This window comes from Hyla sarda, chromosome 9 (genome assembly GCF_029499605.1).
Source record: "Hyla sarda isolate aHylSar1 chromosome 9, aHylSar1.hap1, whole genome shotgun sequence".
Lineage (NCBI taxonomy): Eukaryota > Metazoa > Chordata > Amphibia > Anura > Hylidae > Hyla > Hyla sarda.
Window position 1 is genome coordinate 34461450 of NC_079197.1, and position 11052 is coordinate 34472501.

The window sequence follows — 11052 nt, forward strand, 5'->3', positions numbered from 1 at the left end:
CTGCCATTCTTCTATCTTTAAAGATAATTTAAAGATCACTGATTAATAAACAATCTTTGAGTAGACATCTGCTATCCCATTGTATGAAATTCTATTCCACCATATCTTTGTTTTATCGGTATCTGGAGAAGCTGGACGGTAACCAAGATTACTGTCATTATAGTTCATATATGGATTATTAGGCCAGGTTAATACAGTGAAATGTTAGTTAAATGAAAGGGAAAACCAAGAGTAGACATATAAAGGGAGGCTTTGCCCTCTCTCTTTTGGATCTACTTATAATGGCACACTATGGTTTTCAGTAAAATGACAACCAGATTAACTCAAAGAAGTTACCAATATTCAACACCAGTGTTACATTGGGCAGGATATAGTGCAGCCTCGAGCCACTTTCCCCGCCTACTTGACAATCTTCCCCTAAGGTTCAATTTCAGCTTTCTATAGCATATGTGTTAAGTCATATACAGCATCCATCATGGACTTAGCAGTCATTACTGACATTTACATCCTGATCAAATAGTCTTTTAGATGCTTCTAAAGGGGTTGTGGCTGTCCACAGCCCACTAAGATAAGCACCCTAATATTATGTTGGTGTCTATTACAGGTCTAGATGTTATCACACTATGGGATGGGTGTTGTACTTTCTAGTTTGATGACTAACTACTGGCATAAACCTAAAGGCTGCACGTAAACCGGGGGAACCCAAGAGGGTCATCAATCAGCTAGCTGGGTCAGAAACCTTCGAGAGCAAATATAGTCACAATTGGTGGGCGAGGAGTTAAAGGGGTACTCAGGTGGAAAACATTTTTTTTTTTAAATCAACTGGTGCCAGCAAGTTAAACAGATTTGTAAATGACTTATATTAAAAAATCTTTACCCTTCCAGTACTTTTTAACATAAGTATGCTACAGAGGAAATTCTTTTCTTTTTCAATTTCTTATTTGTCTCGTCCACAGTGCTCTCTGCTGACACCTCTGTCCGTGTTAGGAACCATCCAGAGCAGCATAGGTTTGCAATGGGGATTTTCTCCTGCTCTGGACAGATCCTGATACGTGTATCAGGTGTCAGCAGAGAGCACTGTGGACAAGACAAAAAAGAAATTCAAAAATAAAAGAATTTCCTCTGTAGCATACAGCTGCTAAAAAGTACTGGAAGGGTAAAGATTTTTTAATAGAAGTCATTTACAAATCTGTTTAACTTTCTGGCACCAGTTGATTTAAAAAAAAAAAAAAATGTTTTCCACCGGAGTACCCCTTTAAATGGGTCACAGTTTGATGGACAGAGGCCAGGAGAGCCTGTACTGACAAAAGTTGAAAGCAAAGGGATATTGGTAAACAGGTAGGTGCTCGTTTAAAAATAGCACGGTACACTGAGATTGGATACTGAGCCAGCTGCTGCACAGAACTGAATGATGGACCGAAGAAAACAAAGACATGGGACCATGGAAAGGTAAGTATCCGACCCAACTGATTATTTTGGATATAGAATATTCAGTTTTGATGCTCAAATTGTGAACCTGCGTTCATTTTACCAAATTCTACTGAATGAGCCATTAGGAGTAGGTGGTGGGAAAATGAGATTTCCCATACAGAAGTCTGGAAAGGCTAGGTGGGTAAGCAGAGTCTGTTATTTTGGGCCTCCAGAGTCACCATGGATAATAATTCTTCATGGGTAAGCTATGTTCAGAATATTTCTTTAAGTGAATGGTTCCTCTATAGGAAAAGGCCTAACATCTCTTTTTCTCATTAAAGCAGTATCCCGCAGATACATTGACCTATATCATCCATTATCTAGTCACTTCTCATTTATCACACCTACAGATAGAATTTGATAATGTAACTGTACTTTTACATATTCCCTAAGCACAATGTTTAATGTGAGGTCCAATCCCATGAAGCAGGACTTGCATTGTCTAGTACGACGTGCTGTGACCTTGATACTGTACTTCACAGGGTCCGTCCTCTGTCTGATCTAAGTGATTGTATAGATCAAGCAGCAGAAAATGTCTGAACATGATCCAAGAGCTCCACAGAGTACTGCTGTAATTTGTGCACCTGCGGACCTGAACATCTCAATATAATTTCAATTCCAAGTCAACTGAATCCACCTTGGACCCATGACATTGCAATTCTGCAGATTGTCATCACTTGGAGCTATGTGCCAATCTACAATATGTCAAGCCGCAATGTGATTTATGTATCTTTAAACCGCAGTTTCTCATTCAGACAAATGCCAATGGAAAATGTGACCCATTTGCCATTTGACAAAGAAATTGCAAAACATCAATTTTACTTCTAACAGCACCACATTTACATAAATATGGATTTTCGATCCCTGTTTTCTATTTCTGGGGATTTCCTCTATACTTAACGCTTAAACTCTGTTGTATTTGTCATAACATTCTGTAATATTTTACCTGAAGGATGTCTGCCCTCTCTGTGCAATAGGAAAACCAAGACATAAATACTTTGAAATATTTGTCTATTTTAAAGCAATCTTCTATAAGTACAGAAACGTAGCCCTGGGGTACCGTATATACTCGAGTATAAGCCCAGTTTTTCAGCACGATTTTTCGTGCTGAAAACGCCCCCCTCGGCTTATACTCGAGTGAACTCTCCGCCTGTCAATCCCTTCATCAGTGGTCTTCAACCTGCGGACCTCCAGAGGTTGCAAAACTACAACTCCCAGCATGCCCGGACAGCCGATGGCTGTCCGGGCATGCTGGGTGTTGTAGTTTTGAAACCTCTGGAGGTCCGCAGGTTGAAGACCACTGATGAAGGGATTGACAGGCAGTGATGATGAAGGGGGGGGGGTGATAACGGGGGTCTGGATGATTACATGGGGGATGATAACGGGGGTCTGAATGATTACATGGGGGGATGATGTATTTCCCACTCTAGGCTTATAGTCGAGTCAATAACTTTTCCTGGGTTTTTGGGGTAAAATTAGGGGCCTCGGCTTATATTCGGGTAGGCTTATACTCGAGTATATACAATTTGTTTTTCATCCCTTTAAAGGGGTACTCCACCCCTAGACATCTTATCCCCTATCCAAAGGATAGGGGATAAAATGTCTGATCATGGGGGTCCCCCGCAATCTCAGCCGCGGCACCCTAGACATCCGGTGCACGGAGCAAACTTTCATTCCGTATGACTGACGATGTGGGGTGGAGGCTCGTGATGTCACGGCCACACCCCCTCAATGCAAGTTTATGGGAGGGGGCGTGACTTCATAGACTTGCATTGAGGGGTATGGCCAGGGCGTCACAAGCATCCGATGCTGCACCCAACGCTCTAAACGAACGCCGGGGGCAGCAGGGAGATCGTAGGGGTCCCCAGCGATCAGACATCTTATTCCCTATCCTTTGGATAGGGGATAAGATGTCTAGGGGCAGAGTACCCCTTTAAGGTTTCTTTAGGTAAATGTACATGAGCATCAAAAGCCCCTCTCAGGATATAATGAAATTCTATAGACCACATGTACCGTATTGGGTGAAAAGTGTACCTAACATAAGGGTAGCCCATGTGGCGGCTATCAGGCTCCATGAAAGAAGGGCTCTAGCTGTGTATTTTTATTTATTATTATTATTTTTTTTTTCTTATTTACTGGTGGTTAGTTGTAGTTAGGTAGGAGTAGTAAAACTATTTTTACATGTATCCCAAAATGGTTCTATTAAAAAATGTTCCCACAAAATAGTAACCTACCTATAGCAACATCCACATAAATATCAGAAAGTTATTATGGCTCTTCGAATGTGGCTGCGCAATAACCTATACAGTGAAACCTATACACGTTGCATCATTGTAACCACATATTATAAAGGAATCATGTTGTTTCTGTTACACTATGGATGGCACAGAGTTTCAAATTAGAAGCTGGAGGGCACCCATGGGATGCACAGATGAGTGGATACTAATTGGCGCAGACCAGTGGCAATGGAGATGAACCGGTACCGGACAGTAGAAAATAATAAAAAGGAATAGGGGATATCCCTTTTGCAACGTGTTGTCTGTGCTTGCTTATAATATTTCATTTTAGTATTTCCTACTGTCCGATACTGGTTCATAGTGATGAGCGGCATTGCCCATATTCGAATTTGCAATATTTCGTGAATATATAGAGAAATATTTGTCTTATATTCGCGAATTTCACGTATTCATTATATTCGCATATGCGAATATTCGCAAATGCGAATATTCACATATTTGCGTATTCGAGGAAGAAAACAGTGAGGGGTGGGCAACTTTACTATTGGTTGCTAGGGATGTTGCTGATAACCTCTGACAAGTCTATTTGCATCATTCTAATTGGCCCACAAGTGAAAAGAAGGAATATGCAAATATTCACATATGCAAATGTGCGCATATTCACATATGCGAATATGTGCATATGCGGAAAAAAAGTTAATATTCATCATTTCGAATATATATATATAGCGAATATTTGCGCCCAACACTAGTATTAACCCTTAGATGTCGTGATGCCAGGGTGAGGTTTCCATAATGTTAATGGTCCTACCGCTAACCGTCCCATAAACGGCAGGGAAAATAACGGAATGTTCACAGCAGACTTTATGAATGAACTGAAGAACTTTACTTGAAGATTTTATGCAACAGTCTCTATACATAACAGTCTCTTAAGAGGCAACCGGAATGCAGGTTCCTCACAGGATTTTCTGGGACTTTGAAGCAATGAGCTTTGATGCAGGCCACTGTGCTGCTACTAATTATAATATTCTAGCTGGTAGTAGTCACACAGGATTTGATAGATTGAGCTTTTTAACTCACTGTTTAGTGGCTGCTGGTTCTTTCAGGCTTTGGCCTAGATGAATTGAGATTTGTGCTGAGATATTTGTGCTGGCTTGATATCCAGGAGATAAGAGAGAGTGCAGGAACTAAGAGCGAACTTAGTGGCTACAGACCTTTATATAACTGGACTAAGCTCATTGGTCAGCAAACCTGTAAGTCCTGAACCCAGTGAACTCTGGGTATATCACATGACCCTGGAAGGTCCTTGAACAATGGTACAACTATAATTATAGTCACATGACCTGCTAAGGTCCTATACATTTATAATACCTATGTATATACATTAAATAATACACAATTTATATGGCGATCAGGGGTAAGCCCTGAAGGAGAGCCTTATGGGAATGAAGGGACTCTGGCTGAGGGGACTTTAGACAGGGACAGGACCAGGTCCTGTACCAGGAAACCACACTGACCTCATATATGAATTTATACTACATATTTTCAGCGGCATTATTGATAAAAATATATGCTGCTTATTCGCGGACAACCCCCTCTTGGTAGTCATTAGTGTGAACTGTGCCCCAAAACCCCCATCTGTATACAGAGATTTATCCTACCTTTAAGGAGTACTCTGGTGCAGAGTACTCCTGCTCCGTCCTGTCCGAGTTGGCAAAAAAAAATGAAAATGAACCATCCCTCACCTTCCTGGGTTCCCGCGGAGCACCGCTACAGCTGATCGGTCCTCCGGTCCATCTTCTTCATACTTCCGTGTGAACGAAGCGTCACATGGCGCTCAGCCTATTATGGGCCAAGGCAGAACATCGCGGTGGCCGTCGATAGGCTGAGCGCCATGTGACGCTTCGTTCACACGGAAGTATGAAGGAAATGGACCGGAGGACCGATCAACTGTAGTGGCGCTCCACGGGAACCCAGGAAGGTGAGTGATGGTTCATTTTCATTTTTTTGCATGCCGGGCAGGACGGAGCAGGAGTAGTCTGCACCAGAGTACTCCTTTAAAGGGGTATTCCAGGATCTTTTTTTATTTGACTATGCTACAGGGGCTGTGAAGTTAGTGTAGTTCATAATATTGTGTCTGTACCTGTGTGTGACGGTGGACTTACAATTCTTCTGTGATTTTTGCCCCAATATTTATTTTTAAAGGGGTACTCCCTAGACATCCTATTCCCTATTCAAAGAATAAGGGATAAGATGTCTGATCACAGGGGTCCCACCGCTGGGGAACCTCGTGATCTCTGGGCCGGCAGCAACGGCGTTCGGAAAATGGAAGCTTGGAGCTTCCCTTGTTCGTGATGTCACGCCACACCCCCTCCATTCATGTCTATGGACCCCTGCAATCGGACATCTTATCCCCTATCCTTTGGATAGGGGATAAGATGTTTTTTGGCGGATTACCCCTTTAACAGCATACAAAATTGCTCATGTCTCGGGATTTCCCAGGTTACAGTGTGTCGAGACCTGACATCACTAGTCAGGTGATAAGAGGGAGTCTGTCCTGCTTCAATGGGTGAAGCGACCGCTGGGTGGGAGAGAGTTCATTTTGCAACAGCTGTATGCACCCTGATTAGAATACAATGATATGTGGTGTCCCAGTATGGTATATGGTCCTACAGTCCCGTCAGGTTGAGTCCCTATATATCCCCGGCAAATATGTCCGTCTGCAACAAATATACAGCAGACGAAAGGGTATGTGGCGGATTTTTAACAATGGAAATTCTGCTGCCAAAAATCTACTGTGGACAGGCCGCAGAGAGCCCGCCCCCATTCAAACTCACTGTGAGAAACATGGTACGAGTTTGAAAACAAATCTGCTCATGCGAAGGCACCCTAAGGGAGAGTTCACACTGTGTAATTTCTGCTGCAGATTTCCTGTAGCAGATTTAGTTACCCATTGAAGTCAATAGACACCAAAATCTGCAGCATAAATAAGGATGTGTGAACTGACCCTAAGGCTGAGCCTCTTACTTCTACAGAAGCTGCAGAGTTATAGGGGAACTGTATTTCACTAAGTAAAAGTTAAAGTACTACAACTCCCAGTATGGTCCGTCTGTGCCCCATAAGGCTCAAGGTTGGAAGAGGCACAGGCCGAACAGACACATTACAATGGGAGTTGTAGTACTGTAGTTGTAGATCCTGGGGGGAAAAAAAACTCCTCCTTAACGTTTTTATCAGTCACAGTGTAAGTGCTTACAGGGGCTGCAGTCACTTAGTGTGGGATCAGGGCGGCCAGGAGGTGGTTAATCTTCTCCCTTTGTGCTGAGTGTGCTGAGCTCCTGTGTGTGAGGGAGAAGTCTCCACCAATCAGAGCTCAGCTGGCAGAGGGAAGGGGCGGGGTTATCTCTCTCCTCTCCATCTCTACATATCACAGCCCAGGGGGCTTAGATAAATACCAGACATTGAATTGCTGGTAGTTTTATATTAAACATACTGGCAGTGGGTCTAAAATACCAGCTGTGCTGGGAAAATACCAGCCAGGGGGCAACCCTAAGTGTGTAACATGGTTGTAATAATTATTGGGAAGATTTATCAAAACCCCTGCAGGGGAAAAGTTGATCAGTTGCCCATAGCAACCAATCAGATCGCTTCCTTCATTCTTAACAAGACCTCTGAAAAATAGAAGAAGTGATCTGATTGGTTGCTATGGGCAACTGGTCACCTTTTCCTCTCCACAGGTTTTGATCCCTGATTGTCTTCATATCTAGGATGAGAATCTTCTGACACAGTGAGTAGCCGACCATTTCTGGGCATAAGACATCAGAACTTGCTGGGTGCCCTACGGTTGCCTGGACAACTGTCCCCCCCAGCATCAGCCGCCTCTCACCTCATCACATGGGGCAGATCGGGCAGCAGTTTTGGACACTTCTGTCATCCATATTTTGATAACACTATTTTTCACACACACAAATAAAATAAATGAGTCAAACAAGTCAAAGAACAGTTTAAACAAAGGGAACTTTATTTATTATTTACAAAAATGTTTGTGTAGGGATTTTATGTAACCTCCATCACTCACAAAGAGCGGACAGTAACTAACTCAGGACAGGAAAAACCTCCAGAGGGGAGGAAACCTGTAGGGAATCCATGGCTACTGTACTGCCCTTCCTCTGGGCATACTAAAGGAGGTTACCTCTAGAATTTGGGCAAAGTGTCAGTGTATGTGCTGCCCCACAGCCTGGAAGGTGTGCATCTAAGAAAGGAAAAGAAAAGAGAGATTAGTTACATGTTTATTATAGAAATGCACATGGAACTGGACAAAAAGATGTGATACTTACCAGTCACAGGCGGGTATGAATGTGTATTCCTAGGTTCCTACAGTTTAGGCCCCTCACTGATGACAATGGTGATGACATCACATGTGTGACCTCACGGGAGTTCTATTTGAGTCGTGCTGCTTTCTGATTGGCTGAAAATCAAAAAACCTTTTTAACATATTCTGCATGACTTATCTCAGGGATTATTGGCAATTTTTATTAAAATGGCGCTACTCCCTGTGGGTACATTATATTTATTTCTCCTAACCAGACACTCAGTATTTGTAATATCATTTGGTGGCCCTAACAGCCTGGGCCCATAGGTTTCTTACACAGATCACTGCGGCTCTGGCAGGCTCAATGGGGGAGATTCATCAAGACCTGTCCAGAGAAAAAGTTGTTGAGTTGCCCGCAGCAACCAATCAGATCACTTGTTTAATTTCTAAAAGAGCCTCTAAAAAATTAAAGAAGCGATCTGATTGGTTGTTATGGACAACTCAGCAACTTCTCCTCTGTACAGGTTTGGATAAATCTCTCCCAATGGGCAGCGCTGGCTGCTGGGACGTATGACGAGTGATGCCCCTGACATTGCGGTGTGGAGTGGAAGGATATTATTCATCAGACGTCCCGACAGCCAGCGCTGCTTATTGATTTAAAGTGGTTGTGGCTCCTGCTGCCAGTTCAAGATCAGGCAGCATGGGCCGAGATTGACATACTGCATCAGTGATCCCCTGTGGCTGTCCAGCAGTTGCAAAACTACAACTCCCAGCATGCCCTGACAGCCTTCGGCCTTTGTCTGTCAGGGTATACTGGGAGTTCTAGTTTTGCAACAGCTCTACAGACATCTGTCGGAAGGGGGTAAAAAAGATAAAGCAATGTGGGCTTTGAAAAAGGCCACAGATAAGTTGTGTTTGAAGGAAAACGGTCACCTATTCACCCCCACTAAACCCCATACACCGGGTTATAGTGTGGGGACTGGTGTCGTGAGCACTTGTGCCTACTGAGCGCTCACGTGGCCACCGCCCATGAATATTAATTTCCAGCCTTCAGAGTGCAATTCAGCGCAGGAAGAAGCGGACCTTCAGATGGACACCGCGCCGGACTACAAGTACGCATATCGGTCAAAGAGCTCGCATCAGTCTCATGTTCACCTGCACTATAACCCTGTGTATCGGGTTTAGTGTGACTGAATGGGTGACCATTTTCCTTTAATCCCAGCCTAAGCCTAGGAAAAGATGCTTTTTTTGTTTTGAGTTTTTTTAAGCCAAAAATAAAAATAAACACCACAAAAAACTGCCCCCTCATTTCTTTTCTCCCAAGATTCCATTGTGGTGTGCCACAGGGTGTGAGGTGTATGGGGCAGATGTTATAGTCCAGGGGCAGATGTTATTAACCCCTAAGTGTTAGTGACACCAAGGCGTGGCTTTCCCGGTAACCACCCGAATGGTAGCACCCCTATCCCTGGGTTAGGCAGGGTAATAATAGTCCATGACCAGGTTAGGGTTAATGGTAGCTTTACTGAGGTAGACAGATAGTACAGTCTTTACAGCTAGGCCAGGATCCCAGAAAGGGGACCAGTAACACACAGGGGACCTTGCAGCTTGCTGAGACTTGCAGTGTTTGTACAGACTTTAACTCTGCCACGCTGACTATAATAGACTTGACTATAGACTTGACATGACTGTAGGTAGTGACAGCAGACATAGACGACTTGACTTACTGACATGTGGCTGCTGGTTAGGCTTGAGGCCTCCAGCACTGGGCTGGAAGTCAGCCGGTTTCTTCGTCACTGCGGGAGTGCGCGCTGCTGTTATACTTTCCCAGAAGCTTCTAAACCGTATGCCAGTGGAATGATAGATGAACTACCACTGACAGCAGGCTTCACGGGACCCATATGGTCTAAATTATATTTTTTTTTAAGGGCATATAGGACATTGATAGTTTTACTATACTATATATGTCATTTTTTCACATACCCCTAATATCTTGTCATCACCCTGAGGACGTTGCCAAATAGGCGATAGAAACATGTCAGGTGAGGGGAGCTAGCCATCTTTTTTAATCAATAAAGAGGATAAAGTGATTAAGGTTGTGCTGATCTCACATCATGGAATAAATCCTATTTTTGTTTGAAGTCTACCTGTGGTGTGCTGCCTATATATATTTTTATCTATCTCATATATATCTAATATCTATCTATCTATCTATCTAATTTCTGTTTATCTCATATGTATCTAAATTTCTATCTATCTCATATCTGTCTATCTATCTCATATCTATCTATCTATCTATTTCATATCTATCTATCTCATATCTATCTATCTTATATCTATCTATTTATCTCTCATATCTATCTGTCTTTCTATTTATCTTATATTCAGGGACTTTCCTGAGAGGGGGACCACCGTTTTTTTTGTTTTTTTCATTTACCCATAGCATACTTAAAGGAAAACTGTCAGCAAAGCACCCGCACTAACCACTGGTACTGGCTGGTAGTGCAGGTGATGCTGATTAAAGTGATACTAACCTTACCAGGATCCGTCACCTTGTTCCGTTGTTATATTCTGTTTTGTCATTATAGTAATGAGGGCCAAGTGGCACGGGCGGGGTGAGAAGCTTATGGTAATGAGGACCAAGTGGCACGGGCGGGGTGAGAAGCTTGCCTTCGGGCACTGTGACATCGGCCGGGCTATTGAATATTAATTCCCTCCCTTTCCCTCTCCGCTTTCCAAACACGTCTTCTGCACATGTGCCACTTCCTGGGTACACCTGGAAGTGACCTCAGCGCAGCTTCAGTTCAGCCCAGGAAGCGGCACATGTGCAGAAGACGTGTTTGGAAAGCGGAGAGGGAAAGGGAGGGAATTAATATTCAATAGCCCGGCCGATGTCACAGTGCCCGAAGGCAAGCTTCTCACCCCGCCCGTGCCACTTGGTCCTCATTACCATAAGCTTCTCACCCCGCCCGTGCCACTTGGTCCTCCTTACCATAAGCTTCTCACACCGCCCGTGCCACTTGGTCCTCATTACTATTA

General features: G+C 43.5%; 1 long non-coding RNA gene across 1 annotated transcript; it reads right to left on the reverse strand.

Annotated features, from left to right (window-relative positions):
- Positions 1 to 7702: 7702 nt before the first annotated feature.
- On the reverse strand, positions 7703 to 8400 carry LOC130291538 (uncharacterized). Its single transcript, XR_008847956.1, has 2 exons — positions 8042 to 8400; positions 7703 to 7956 (listed from the first exon to the last, which is right to left on the reverse strand). It is a non-coding gene; the product is annotated as an uncharacterized LOC130291538 (long non-coding RNA).
- Positions 8401 to 11052: the final 2652 nt, after the last annotated feature.